The sequence below is a fragment of the Odocoileus virginianus genome, chromosome 18, assembly GCF_023699985.2.
Source record: "Odocoileus virginianus isolate 20LAN1187 ecotype Illinois chromosome 18, Ovbor_1.2, whole genome shotgun sequence".
Taxonomy (NCBI): domain Eukaryota; kingdom Metazoa; phylum Chordata; class Mammalia; order Artiodactyla; family Cervidae; genus Odocoileus; species Odocoileus virginianus.
Window position 1 is genome coordinate 16,926,709 of NC_069691.1, and position 14,303 is coordinate 16,941,011.

A 14,303-nucleotide genomic window follows, 5' to 3' on the forward strand; every position below is an offset into this window, starting at 1 on the left:
GACACAGCCAAATTAACAAACAAACAAACATCTTTTTTAAAAGATTCTAAACACACCCTCTATCCTTTGAGCAAGATAACCTTACAGGTCCATGAACCCCAAACAACTGCCTGTGAAATTTTCTGCTGTGTGCATTTTTCCCAAGGAGGAGATCCAATGCTTTCTCTTTTTCTCACAAGACATCCTTTCCCAAAACCACAAATGTGGAGATTAATTCTAAATCAGAGATGTACACTGACAAGCACCTTAAACCAGAAGGTTAAAAAATGGTTCAGTAACACTTCTAAAGGGGGCGTCCCCCCATGCCTCATGGTTTAGCGGTAAAAAAAATCCACCTGTAATGCAGAAGACTTGGGTTCTATCCCTGTGCATTGGGAAGATTCTCAGGAGGAGGGCCTCCTTCCAGTATTCTTGCCTGGAGAATTCCATGGACAGAGGAGCCTGGTGGGTCACAGTCCATGGGGTCGCAAAGAGTCAGACATGACTAAAGTGACTGAGTACAACACCTCTAACGAACGAGAGAAAACAGTCCTTGTCTGGCTGGGGAGACCCTGCCCCTCTCCTTCATTGCCACAGCTCAAGTCCAGTTCTGGGTTCTCTCTCTTGTCTCTGAACCTGAACTCAAGAAAGAAAGCAGAGATTTCTTATTTGTCCCAATGAGAGAATTAAGAAAAAAAGGGACAGGTTTCACAAAACTGACTGTAGGACTATGGAAATGGGATAGTTGGTAGACAGGCAAGCGGAATGTCTTCTGAAAGCAGGTGGGACCACCTCTTGCTATGGGTTCCTCAACCCATTTCTCCAGTCCCTCCTTGATTTGGTTTTCTACTGCTGCTGTATAAATGACCACAGACTTCATGTCTTCCAACAACACAATGTATTATCTCACAGTTTAGGAGATCAGAAGTCCTAAAATCAAGGTGTTGGGAGGGCTGTGTCCCTTCTTCCTTGCCTTGTGGTCCCCTCCTTCATCTTCATAATAGCAGCATCTTCAAATCTCTCTTAATCTCTCTCTGTCTCCTCTCTGCTTTTGTCTCACATCTTCTCCCCTGATTCTGACTCTCTAGCCTCTCTCTTACAAGAACCTCTGTGATTGCATTGGGTCCATCTGGATAGTTCAAGATCACTTCCCCATCACAAGATCTTTAACTTAATCACACCTGCGAAGTCCCCTTTGCCATATAAAGTAACACATCACAGGCTCTAGGCATTAGGGCATGGCTGTCTTTTGGGGACCCATGATTCTATACTCCACCCTCTATTTCAGATAGACTTCAGAATTTTTTCCAGTGTTGCCTAGGTAAAGAGAAGAGCTCCCCTTAGAACTCCATTCAGTCACATGATGTTCATTCATTTAGATCGTCATTCTCAAAGATTTGAGAATTTTCTGTGACCTAAGCATTATGCTAGATGTTGGGGAAAGCATTAAAAAGAAAAAAGGTCCTGTTCTTGCTCTCATGAGAGTTTCTAGGTTAGTGAGTGAAAGAGAGATTAAAGATATGCATTCATAATAGGCAGTGATACAAATAACAGGGTGATGTGATCAGGCCAAAAGTGAGGAGATCCACTTTAGAATGGAGGAGAGTTAGGGAAGGTCTAACAGAAAGCATACACAGTCTGAGACAGGGGAATCAATTTCCAGGCATAGAGAAGCAGCAGTTCAAGAACCTGAAAGCAAATCACTGTAGATGAATTAAGGTAAGCATCAGAGAGAGCATCAGAATTGAAGGCTGCAAAGATGAGCTGAATCTAGGGCTGAGCCTCATAGATCCTGCTAAGGATCTGATGTGTTTCCATAAGGAAAGACTTATTGTCTAACCTGAAAACTTCACTCTGGCTGCCATGTGAGGAACAGACTAGAGAGAATATATGAGGAAAAGTGATTAGGAGGCAAGTGTCAAGGTTCATGGGTTTGATCACTGGGTCGGGAAGATCCCCTGGAGGCGGGCATGACAACCCACTCCACTATTCTTGCCTGGAGAATCCCATGGGAAGAGGAGCCTGGCAGGGGTCATGAAGAGTTGGACACAATTGAAATAACTTAGCACACATGCATGTGTCATGGTTCACGTTGAGATGTGGATTTTGGAGGAAAATAAACAGAACTTGCCATGAGCTAGAAATGAGGGAAAGAAGAGTCCTGGAATGCCTTCTAGTGTTTTCCCTGAGCAGTGGAGAGGACCAAGGTTACTTTACTGAGTTGGGAAGACTGCGGGAGGAACACATTTTGGGGGGCAAATTGAGTTCTACTTGAGATGCCAGTGAGACATCCAAATGATGTCAAGGTACAAGTCTGGAGCTTAGAACAGAGGTTTGGGCTGAACTTTTGAATTTGAGTGTTTTCAGCATATAGACGGTATTGAAACCCAAAGGGCTGAATGAATAACCTTGGGAGAGAGAAGAGCAACTTGCCACCGCAACTTGAAGCCCATGCACCACAACCCCCTTGCTCGTCGCAAATAGAGAAAAGCCTGCCCAGCAACGAAGACTCACCACAGCGAAAAATAAATGAATAAATAAAATTATGGGAAAAAAAAAAGTCCAAGTACAGGTCGAGAATATTTGACAAAATTATTTTATAAACTCTAGTCAATTTATGCCTTTAAACCATATTTTAAAAATGTTCTATAACTTTAAAAATATTACATTAAGGAAGCAGGATATAAAATATATACAACAAAATTTGAAAAAGAAAAACTCACAGATGTTTTATACACATCCACAGAGGAAAGCAGGACAGGAAGGAAATATATCAGATTGTGTGATTATCTCTGGCTTGTGGGATGTTGGGCGACTTTTACTTTCAAGCCTTGTACTTCTCAGATTTTCTAAATTTTGTGTTATAGGTAAGAATGGAAATATCCTTCCATGAAAGCATTTTTACTATGTTTATAAATACATTTTGAATGATGACAAAGGCATGTTTGGAATTTGCTAATCTTTAAAATGGCTTCTTCCCTGGTGGCTCAGTAGTAAAGAATTTACCTGCCAATGCAGAAAATGGGTTCGATCCCTGCATTGGGAAGATCTCCTGGATTAGAAAATGGCAATCCACTTGAGTATTCTTGCCTGGTAAGTCTCATGGACAGAGGAACCTTATGGGGTCATAAAAAAGTCAAACATGACTTAGTGACAACCTTTTTTAAAATCTTATTTTCTTTAGGACAAAGCCTTCATGCTAGAAACCCATGTAACTATTATACTCTTATGAAAGTGAAAGGGAAAGTCACTCAGTCATGTCCGACTCTCTGTGACCCCATGGACTGTACAGTCTATGGAATTCTCCAGATGAGAATACTGGAGTGGGTAGCCTTTCCCTTCTCCAGGGGATCTTCCCAATCAGGAATCAAACCCAAGTCTCCTGTTTGGCAGGTGGATTCTTTATCACTGAGCCACCAGGGACACCCCAAGATAACGAGCCACTCATAGCTGACTAGCAAGGATGAACCATGTGGCTTCACAAAGACACAGGAAGAACTGGCATTGTTGCTGCTTTCCAGGTCCTGCTCTGCTATGGGAGAGGGACCACAAATCCTGGTGGACAGTTTGCTGTTCAGGCTGCACAACACACCTGACAGTTTGCACAAATCTACATCTTCATCACAGTCTCCTGCTAAACTTGCTATGTGATTCCTGGCCTCCACTCACGCGGATCCCCCTGCCTTCAGTGTTGTTCCCATCTTCCTTTGCTCCCCTTTGAGGCTTCCAGGTCCAGGGCTCCATTCGTCTCTACACACAGTGTCTGCTCACCCAGGAGCTGGACACAACTACTCTCCTCTCCCAGTACGAGTGGTTTCATACTTTGGAGGTACTGTTACTTTCATGGCTGGCAACTACTTTTCTGATACAATTTCTGCAGTCATCGACATTTTCAAAAACAAGAATGCTGGAGCACCATTATAATGATGTCCTCCGCTGTGCCTGTATGGACCTTATACATGGTGAAATTGCCTTATAACAAGGTCATTCTGACACATTAGGCACTCAACAACTTTGGAAGAAGCCCAAGACAGATGTGCTTTCTGTGTAAATTTTCCTTATTGCTAAGCAGCCATTATAACAAGATCCCAGTGTATTCACCTGTTTGAAGAAAGATTTGATTCTCTAAATATGTTAGAAAAAGCAGAACAAAGAGCACTTAATTTCGTGTTCTCTTGTAAATGATCTTCCCCTCATTTATATGATTGGCAGTGAAGCACATACTCTCACTGGAATGGAAAAGCATATTAAGCAAACATTTCTCATTAACAGAAAAATACTATACTCAAGGTGTTCAGCAGTGCCAAATTATGCACACTTAATTGCCCTTAAAAGAGACATGCCATCAACTGTAGATGAAATTTTTGATTTAGGACAGAATGGCATTATGAATGCTGCTATATTAGTCTTTCAGAAATATTACAGTATAGACTGAGATATTCATCATAAATGTGACACAATGCAAGTACCATTAATACTACAATGAACACTAGGGAAAAAAGCTTCATTTGTTTGTATATTCAAACAAAAACAGTATTTACTTGATGCAGATACAAATTCAGGTTCAAGAAATAAAAATAACAAAGGACTGGATTTTCATACTCCTAGAATCAGAAACACTTTGGGTCTCGAGTATTATATTTCCTTGTAAGGGGGGGGTGTCAATTTTAAAGGGAAACTATTACATCAGTGCTAAGCACTGTTTGTGGGGGATCAACACACACAATGCTTACGGCAGATTTTGCTAGTTGTCCCCCAAATCCTTTCACCCCTCTTGTTTAGACGTTTTTCTCAGTAAGGGTTGATTTTCGTCCTCCAGAAGACATGGAACAGTGACTGGAGACAATTTTAGCTGTCAAAACTAGGGAGTGTTACTGACATCTATTGGATAAAGGCCAGGGATGCTGGTCCTACAATGCTCTGGGGAGTCCCCACAACAGTTAGCCAGTACCAAAGGCCAATAGTGATAAGACTGAGAACCCCTGTCATATGGTAACAGAAACTCGAGTTGGGTAGTTGTTAGATTCTCTTGAGGCTGGGTGTAGTCACGTGTCTAATTTCTGACCACTGAGATATGAGAGCAAATGATGTGACCAACTGCCCGGTCACATAGTTACACAGAGGAGAATGCCCTCTGCAGCTGCAAGGGCCAGAGCTGAAGCAGCCCCGACTGATCTTATTTGGAAGCTGTCCATTGAGGACAACAGAAAACCAAGATTGAAACCTGGGCCCCTGTGACTCTGAAGAGGAGGTAAATTACCTCTGAACTGTTCCTTGAGAGAGAAACAAACTTCAATTTTGCTTAAGTCACACTCAGGTTCTTGCTTTTACACGTAGCTGAACCTATATTCCAAGTGTTTATCAATGAACATATGACCAAATGCTCTCTACTTGAAAAGTGATGCAGACTCAGAGATAACTCAAACTGAAAGAGAAATGTCTGCACAGACAGTATTGCTTAATTTAAAAAAATTAAATTGTAGCCCACACTCACTGAGGAAAAGTCAGACAACTCTTAGCTATAGAAAGTAAAACACAAAAGTACCCTTTCTCAATCTCCCTCTTCAGAGTTAACTAGCGTTACTTCTTTGGTGTGTATCCTTCCGCACATCTTTTCTTTATAATAACACATTGAAAACATTAATATAAGCACATGTATATACATTGAAATTTTTTTAAATGGGATCTTATTATTCATGCTCTATTGCATTTTGTGTTTTTTTTTACACGATATTCTTCCATGTCTATCTATACAGATTCTCATTTTTAATAACACAGGTTTTCATAGTTGGTGTGTAAACACAACTGCTTCAACTGCCCTCCTATTGGTAGACATTGGGGTTCTTATTCTCTCTTTTTAATGACAAAATATTCTGTAATGAACATCCTTGCTCAAATAACTTTGAACATCTCTTTCTTGCAGATTTCTGCAGCATTGATTCCTAGAAAAAGAACTGCTGAGTTAAAGGATACGCATTTATACTTTTGTTGGTAATGCCAAAATGCTCTCCAAAAGAAATTTCATTTAAAAAAAAAAGACTTCATCAGTTTGTATACTCATCAACAGAAAATGAATTTGGCATCAAACTTGCCCCAACACTGTTATCATTAATATTGTTAATTTTTGTGAATCTTACTGTTTTAGTTTCCATCTTCCTGATCATTAGTGAGGGAGACCCTCTTTGTGAGTTCCTTATGTTATCCACCCTTAAAGTCATACTCTTCTTTCTGTTTTACGGTAACACACTACACCCTAATAACATGCTCAATTATTTTATATCAGTGAAACTACATTTACAAAATAATCACCCTGGAAACTCTAAAAAGAATAAGATTCCATGTCTGCTCTTCAGTATTTTTATTGGTGAATTTCAGGCTCTCACAGGGCAGCAACTACTGCTATTCGTCATCTACCAGATAGTTCTTGTTTGTTCCTTTTTACTGTAACAAAATTTTCCACTTCTCTAGATAGCTTTTCCAATTTGAAGCAGTACTTCAGAATTTATGCCCATATTCACAATTTAAAAAATGCTTTCTTGCAGTAACAAATAAGAGATGTACTCCATAATCAGCTCATGGGGACAGGGGATTCTTTTGGAGCAACATAAACCAGCAGGCTGGGGGCTGTTTGGGAGGTTGAGAAACACACCTGTTCAGAGAGAGATACAAAGAAACTGTAAAGGTGCATGTTTAACTGTGCCTTCAGAGTCTTACACCCCTGTTGTGTGACGCAATCAGGTCTCTCAAACTGGAACTGTATGCACATCAGGGTAGTATCTTTCTTACCAAATCTCGGCTTCATTCCACTTAGGGAGGAATAAATGGGGCACATTGAGACCGTTTCGCCACTCTATTAGCTAGCGGGCATTTTTCTGGGAGTTCACTGTCATCTGGGCTTTCTCCTGAGAGTGTCAGAGCCATTTTCTCCTTTAGGTGCGTGTATCATCAGAACAACTCAACATAGAAGGTAATGATTTACCTAAGATGAAACTGGTTCAGAAAGACAAAGAAGTATTCAGAGCCACGCAGCGAGGAAGTGATAAAGCTCTCAAACCCAGATCTCTTAACCTGAGTTCATGTTCATAATCGTCACATCTGACATCATAACTGGACCTAGAAATAGAGATATCAGCTTTGCCGACTGGGTCTTTCAATTCAGCACAGGCTCAGCTAAGTTCTATGGTTAGTCTAACTACTTGTTTCTTGGCTCTGTGGGTCTATTTCCAGACAATATCAAGCCAGCGTCTACTCTTTTTTATTTGTATTTTCCACTGACCAGCAAGGTCATGGTAACTCTCTGTGCCCAGAGGTGTGGAGGTGGGCCAGGGCCAGGGCCAAGCCAAGCCTCACTCCTCCAGAGTTCCCAGGAGTTTCACAGAACTCTGCCAGTTCAGGTACATAGAGACATGGGCACCTGAAGGAAAGGCTTCCTAGATAGGGCCAAAGTAGAGAAGTTTCACTGCAGTATTGGCATTTTAGAATCTTTAGAAACAGAATTAAAATCTAGGCTTGTCTACCAGCTTTCCACAGGGCAGCTAGAGGACAAACCACCAACCCTTCCCCCCCGAAAAGAAACCCTTGAGGAACCTCCACTCTCATCCATCCTTCCCAGACTTCTATTAGACCCATCTATACTGAGAGGACATTAATCCCTGCCCCACTTATACCCCTGCCCTTTTATGCTCTTGCTGCATATGAAGATAGACACACACGCACCGCTGTTGTTGCTGTTTCAGGTGATGGGAGGGGATAATTGCAACTTCTTAAGGGAGGCTAAGACCTGCAGGGAAATTTAATATACTTTTGGAACTACCAGTGGTATATAAGAGAGTGTCGTTCCATCTTTTATTATTAACTTCAAGAGACCTTAAACCTTTGCTTTCACTCCACTGACTGACTTCTTCAGCTTTTAAAAGAATGTATTAAGGAGGAGAAATAATCTACTATCTCTCAATGCTCAGTAGTGTTGGCAGGGCCATTGGTCACTATCCTGCAATTAATTAATTCAGGAAGTAAATTCTCTGACTTCATAAAACAGGAGGGCTTAATTGCTGTATCTTTACTTGAATAAAGAGAATAAAAACAGAAATGAAACTTCTTCCTAGGGTGGTAGCGGGAGGTGGGAGTCGCTGGTTTGTTGTTTTTTTTTTTTTTCCATTTTTGCCTCAATTTGTATTAGTCATAATGTTTTTAATAACTAAGTTTGCTAATCTATAAAAAATGATTAATTGAGGAAGATAATAGATGGTATACAAGCAGGCCTAGAAGAAGTAAAAATAGCTTTCCTTCTTTCAAATCTCTTCTAGCTTATTTTTTCCCCCTTAGTTTAATTTTCAGGATAAACTCTTTCAGTGGGCCAGAGGGGACTTTTATGAATATAAATAATATTTAAGGAAAATAATACTCATATGCATATATATGTTTTTTACAGAAATAAATAATCATGAAATAGGCAAAGGTCAAGGATCAAAGATTTACAAGAAAGGAAGGGGAAGTCTTATAATTGTTGAATGTGATGGAATCATACATAAAACAAAAATAATTTTACAAACTGAAAATACAGTAATCTCTATAGACTGATAATGAAAAGCACCATTTGCTAGAGATGTGCTGTTTGTCAGTCTTCTACCTCTCTGTTATACCTCTCTGTTCTTTACAGAACAGAACCAGCAGCTGTCAGAACTAAGGAACGATGGATGCTGACAAAGGATTAAAAAAAATGGCTGCTCTTTAAATTCCTATAATCAAGCTCTTTCCTGAAAGAAAGAGGAGTGAAGCTATTCCTCCTTTCACAATTAAGTTAAATGATCGTAACAGTAATTGTTAACAATGTTAGTACTACTTGCTTGGTAGTGCTGCCCATATTTTTGGTAAACCACAGAAGAACAATGTCAAGAGAGTTTTTAACAAAGAGATCTGAAATGTTAATGCTAGTATTTATCCGATGGAGCTTTACAATTTGGAATTTAGGTGTTTCCTTAATACAAAAAGGTTGGTTCTAAGTATTTAAAGGCCCTAATATAAATTTTTCTTTTGTGAGATAAATATGTACACATACTTCTATAATACTGCCTTAGATTCCGCTGTTATTGTTTTAAGTGTTTATTACAGGCCAAGTTATTTGCATTACTGATTTCTCACCATAACCCTATTATTTCCCTTTTATAGGTGAATAAACTGAAGTGCAGAAACACTACATATCTGAAAGATAAATTCTAGGTCATTTTTCACAAAAGACTATACAATTAAAATGTACAGACAGAAATATCTGAGGTTATTTATATATCTTTCAAGAACCTCAATAATCAGGTTAAAGTCAGGGGATAGTCTGAAACACTGTATACAGCTTCAAGTAGGGATTTAACATGCTTTGCCCATGTAACTACCCACTCCAGGGTTCTTGCCTGGAGAATCCCAGGGACGGGGGAGCCTGGTGGGCTGCCATCTATGGGGTCGCACAGAGTCGGACACGACTGAAGCGACTTAGCAGCAGCAGCAGCCCATGTAACTAAACTCTATGTTTCAAGATCTAGGATTACATTGCATTCTTTTTTAGAATCATAGAACCATTTCCAAAATTCTCTTAGAACCTCATACATTTGAACAACAACAAAACCCTAGCCATTTATTTTTGTGTATGGTGTTAAGAAAGTGTTCTAGTTTCACTCTTTTACAAGTGGTTGACCAGTTTTCCCAGCACCACTTGCTAAAGAGGTTCTCTTTATTCCATTGTATATCCTTGCCTCCTTTGTCGAAGATAAGGTGACCATAGGTTCGTGGATTTATCTCTGGGCTTTCTATTCTGTTCCATTGATCTAGATTTCTGTCTTTCTGCCAATACCATAAACTCAAAATGGATTAAAGATCTAAATGTAAGACCAGAAACTATAAAACTCCTAGAGGAGAACATAGGCAAAACACTCTCTGACATAAATCACAGCAGGATCCTCTATGACCCACATCCTAGAATTTTAGAAACAAAAGCAAAAATAAACAAATGGGACCTAATGAAACTTAAAAGCTTTTGCACAACAAAGGAAACTATAAGCAAGGTGAAAAGACAGCCCTCAGATTGGGAGAAAATAATAGCAAACGAAGCAACAGACAAAGGACTAATCTCAAAAATATACAAGCAACTCCTCCAGCTCAACTCCAGAAAAATAAATGACCCAATCAAAAAATGGGCCAAAGAACTATACAGACATTTCTCCAAGGAAGACATACAGATGGCTAAAAAACACATGAAAAGATGCTCAGCATCACTCATTATCAGAGAAATGCAAATCAAAACCACAATGAGGTACCATTACACGCCAGTCAGGATGGCTGCTATCCAAAAGTCTACAAGCAATAAATGCTGGAGAGGGTGTGGAGAAAAGGGAACCCTCTTACACTCTTGGTGGGAATGCAAACTAGTACAGCCGCTATGGAAAACAGTGTGGAGATTTCTTAAAAAACTGGAAATAGAACTGCCATATGACCCGCAATCCTACTTCTGGGCATACACACCGAGGAAACCAGATCTGAAAGAGACACGTGCACCCCAATGTTCATCGCAGCACTGTTTATAATAGCCAGGACATGGAAGCAACCTAGATGCCCATCAGCAGACAAATGGATGAGGAAGCTGTGGTACATATACACCATGGAATATTACTCAGCCATTAAAAAGAATTCATTTGAATCAGTTCTAATGAGATGGATGAAACTGGAGTGCATTATACAGAGCGAAGTAAGCCAGAAAGATAAAGACCATTACAGTATACTAACACATATATATGGAATTTAGAAAGATGGTAACGATAACCCTATATGCAAAACAGAAAAAGAGACACAGATGCATAGCACAGACTTTTGGACTCTGTGGGAGAAGGCGAGGGTGGGATGTTTCAAGAGAACAGCATCGAAACATGTATATTATCTAGGGTGAAACAGATTACCAGCCCAGGTTGGATGCATGAGACAAGTGCTCGGACCTGGTGCACTGGGAAGACCCAGAGGGATCGGGCCGGAGAGGGAGGTGGGAGGGGGGATCGGGATGGGGAACACATGTAAATCCATGGCTGATTCATGTCAATGTATGACAAAACCCACTACAATATTGTAAAGTAATTAGCCTCCAACTAATAAAAAAATAAATAAAGTAAACACACACACACAAAAAAAACCCTAGGCATTTTAGGAGCTCAGGACTATCCCATCTGTTGGCAGCTCCCTCGATTCATGTCTGATGGCTTCTCCTCTCTTGTCTCTGGATCCCTCCCATCAAAGCCTTTCAAATAACTGTGGTTTTCCTCATCCCAGGAGCTAGGATTAGTCCCTTCTGCCAGAAAAACTCCTTAGGTCTCTAGAATAGAAACATTATCAAAACCTAGCTGGACACCAGTGCTGCAACAGGGATGGAATGGGAGAGGCCCTGCCAGGGGACTGCCGGTCACTGAGGCGAAAGTGATGGACTGATGGCAGCCAGTACCTCTCCCTGCATCCCTGAGAAGCTCTGCCATCGGGCCCTGCCTGCCTAAGATACTTCTGCATTCACCACCCTCCAGGTTGCTGGAGAAGCTTCTCCCAGATCCTTTCCAGGGCACCATGCCACCATCTACTGTCCCAGGCCGTCTCCTCCCTCCTCTCACCTAGAGCTGGACACGGGGAATGCAGGGCGAAGTCCAGACACGTGCAAAGTCCAGACTGGAGGTTCCCTAGCTCTACCAGCAACCAGCTTTTTCACCAAACATAGAAAAACAGAAGAAAAAAAGATATTCACAATGATTACTGCCCTCATTTCATAAAGCCTACCATATTAACAACTGAACACGAACAGATATTTGGGATCAGCAATAGGCAGAAAAACCTGAGTTTGGGGCCCCCTCTGCTACCAGGGTGGCTGGAGACTGAGAAACTTGGTGATATAACTGAGCATCAGTTTCCGCCTCTGTAAAATGAAGGCATTTGACTGGATGATAGCCAAAATCTCTTACCCACATAATATTCTGTAAGTGTACTTTCTAATTACATTCATTTTGCAGTCTATGCAGTCACCAACCCGAAGTCACTTGTTTTGCAAGGTTTAATGTATTGCATTCCAACATTTTCTGCTTTTTTCCACCCATTACAGTTGCTCCTTAAAAAACATAAGTAATTGCATCTTGCCTACTTTAGATTACAACCCTTCATGTAAGTAAGACTGATACTGAGAAAGAAGAACAGGGTAGTCATTTCTCACAACAGAAGGAAGAGGAAGCAACCTTGCTTCACCCACATGCAATTTCCAGAAGCCCCAGCTGGGTAAAGGCTGAGGGTGCTGCTTATGTGTTTGGTCCTTTTCTTTTGAGCTCAGAGTGTTATTAAATTGATTGTGATGTTGCCTAAAGTCATAGAAGTTGGTGTCAGAGTTACCGATAGATAAACACCTAGTTCAGGATTCTTCTACAGGAGCTTGCCACCAGATTCAGAAAACTTTCTGGATCATCAGGTGATGTGACTGTTCTCAGCAGGTTTCTTAGAAGCTCTTGATTTGATCCCAACAAACCAGCCTTCCAGTGGCCCAGTTCAAGATGGATCATAGATGGCCCCAGCTGGTGGATGACCTGCTATTACAAAGAAAGTTAACTGACCCACAGGCCATTGCTCAATAGAAGGCTGGTTCCTTCCCTCTTTCTTGGTAACAGTTAGAGGAAACTGTGGTGGGTTTCTGCAGCCCAAACCTCTGACCCCATTCTCTCTCTCTCCCCAACTATGCTAACCTGTCTGCCATCTAACCACAGTGCCTTGCTCAATGACTGGGCAGATGATGTCAGATGGATAAAGACCATCTCAACACTAAGATTCTATGATGCTATGGAAACATCAAGCCTAATGTGGGGGTTCTCCCTCTTTAGGCTCCACAGTAGCTGACTCTCAGGATGCAAATAAGGAAGTCAGTCTTCTGTCTAGAAATCTGTGTTATGTTCTGTGTCATAGCAGATTCTGTGTTCTTTGAATCTGCTATTGAAAAGCAGATTCTCTGGCTGATTCCTGACCTTGTCCTGACCCATATCTCCAATGTTGGCTCTTCCAAGTCAGCTTTGAAACAACCTGGTCCTGTGCACAATCCTTTCACCCTTTTTCCAGCACCAATATCTCACACTTGACTTTAGGCAGCTCTGTGGAGGGTTGCTTAGAAACAGCTTGGCTTGTGAAATAAACATACCTGGTATAGTATGTGGCTTGGGGAAATTTTCTACAGTTCGGCTGGGTAAGAAAATAGCTTTTCCCGAGAGGAGCAGTGTTTCACTGTGAATTGAAAGGGATGAAAGCAGCCCCAGTCTCTTCAATCAGCCACCGCTAAACAGGGCTGCTAGACAAAAGTACAGGGGGTCCTGATGCCAAGCACCATAGTCACACACACTGATGAGTCTGCATCACCAAGCAGTGTCAGTTTCAGGGGAGGGGAACCACCTGCCACCAGTCCTATAAAATGAGCATGATTGGAAATAGCTGTCTCTATATCATGATTTAATTTGTTTGGAATTTAGCCACCTGGTAATGGGGAAAACCCTAACAATATGGAAATTGCTAAAGATTCAAAAAGGAACAAGGAAATACAAATCATTCTTATTATACTCAGTGCCCGAGTAGAACACAATATACAGGAAGGGTTCCAGCAGCCTTTTCATCACCTTTTCCCCCTGGACTCTTCTCCATCTTCAACTACTGCTGCCATCGTAGACTTTGCCCTTACCAGCCACAGGGTCCCCTGAATGGGCTGTTTTTTGTAAAGAATGGATAAGGGTACAGCATTCATTAGTCTTTATATCCTTAACTATCTTCTTTAATACTATGTCTGCTTATGCAAATTATATCATGATCCCCAAACAAAACAACACATCTAAACTGTCAACAACAGAATTCATAGCTGCGAAGAGCAGAGGGAAGCTAACTTTCAATTAAGAGTCACTGAGAATAGAGGCCTGAAAGTGAGCACACAGGGGCAGTTCTGGGACTGTGGGGCAAACTTACTCCTTTACCCAACCAGACTACAGAAACTTCCTCAAGTCATATATTAAACTGACATGTTTATTCCACAAGCTAAGCTGTTTCTAAATTAATCAACTCTTTACGTAGCCTTCTAAAGCCAAGTATTAGTTAAGTCATAGATTCCCTGAGGCCAGGGTTTCTCAACCTTGGCATCACTGACATTTTAGACTGGATAATTCTTTGTTATATAAGTGGGGGTTTATCCTGTGTCCAATGCTATATGGTGTTCAGCAGTATCCTTGGCCTCTTCCCACTAGATGCCAGGAGCACTACTTCTTCCAAGTGAGACAACCAAAAATGCATCCATA

At 41.0% G+C, this 14,303-nt stretch overlaps 1 protein-coding gene across 6 annotated transcripts in view; it reads right to left on the bottom strand.

Annotated features, from left to right (window-relative positions):
- PIP5K1B (phosphatidylinositol-4-phosphate 5-kinase type 1 beta) overlaps positions 1-14,303 on the bottom strand; it is a 323,645-nt gene that overhangs the window by 169,834 nt on the left and 139,508 nt on the right. The window contains exon 1 of one of the 6 annotated variants that reach the window (XM_070480388.1): positions 12,390-12,407. The exons of the other annotated variants lie outside the window; for them this stretch is intronic. The gene's annotated coding sequence lies outside the window, so the exon portion shown is untranslated. Of the gene's footprint in view, positions 1-12,389; positions 12,408-14,303 lie in introns of those variants that run through there. 6 annotated transcript variants of the gene reach the window in all.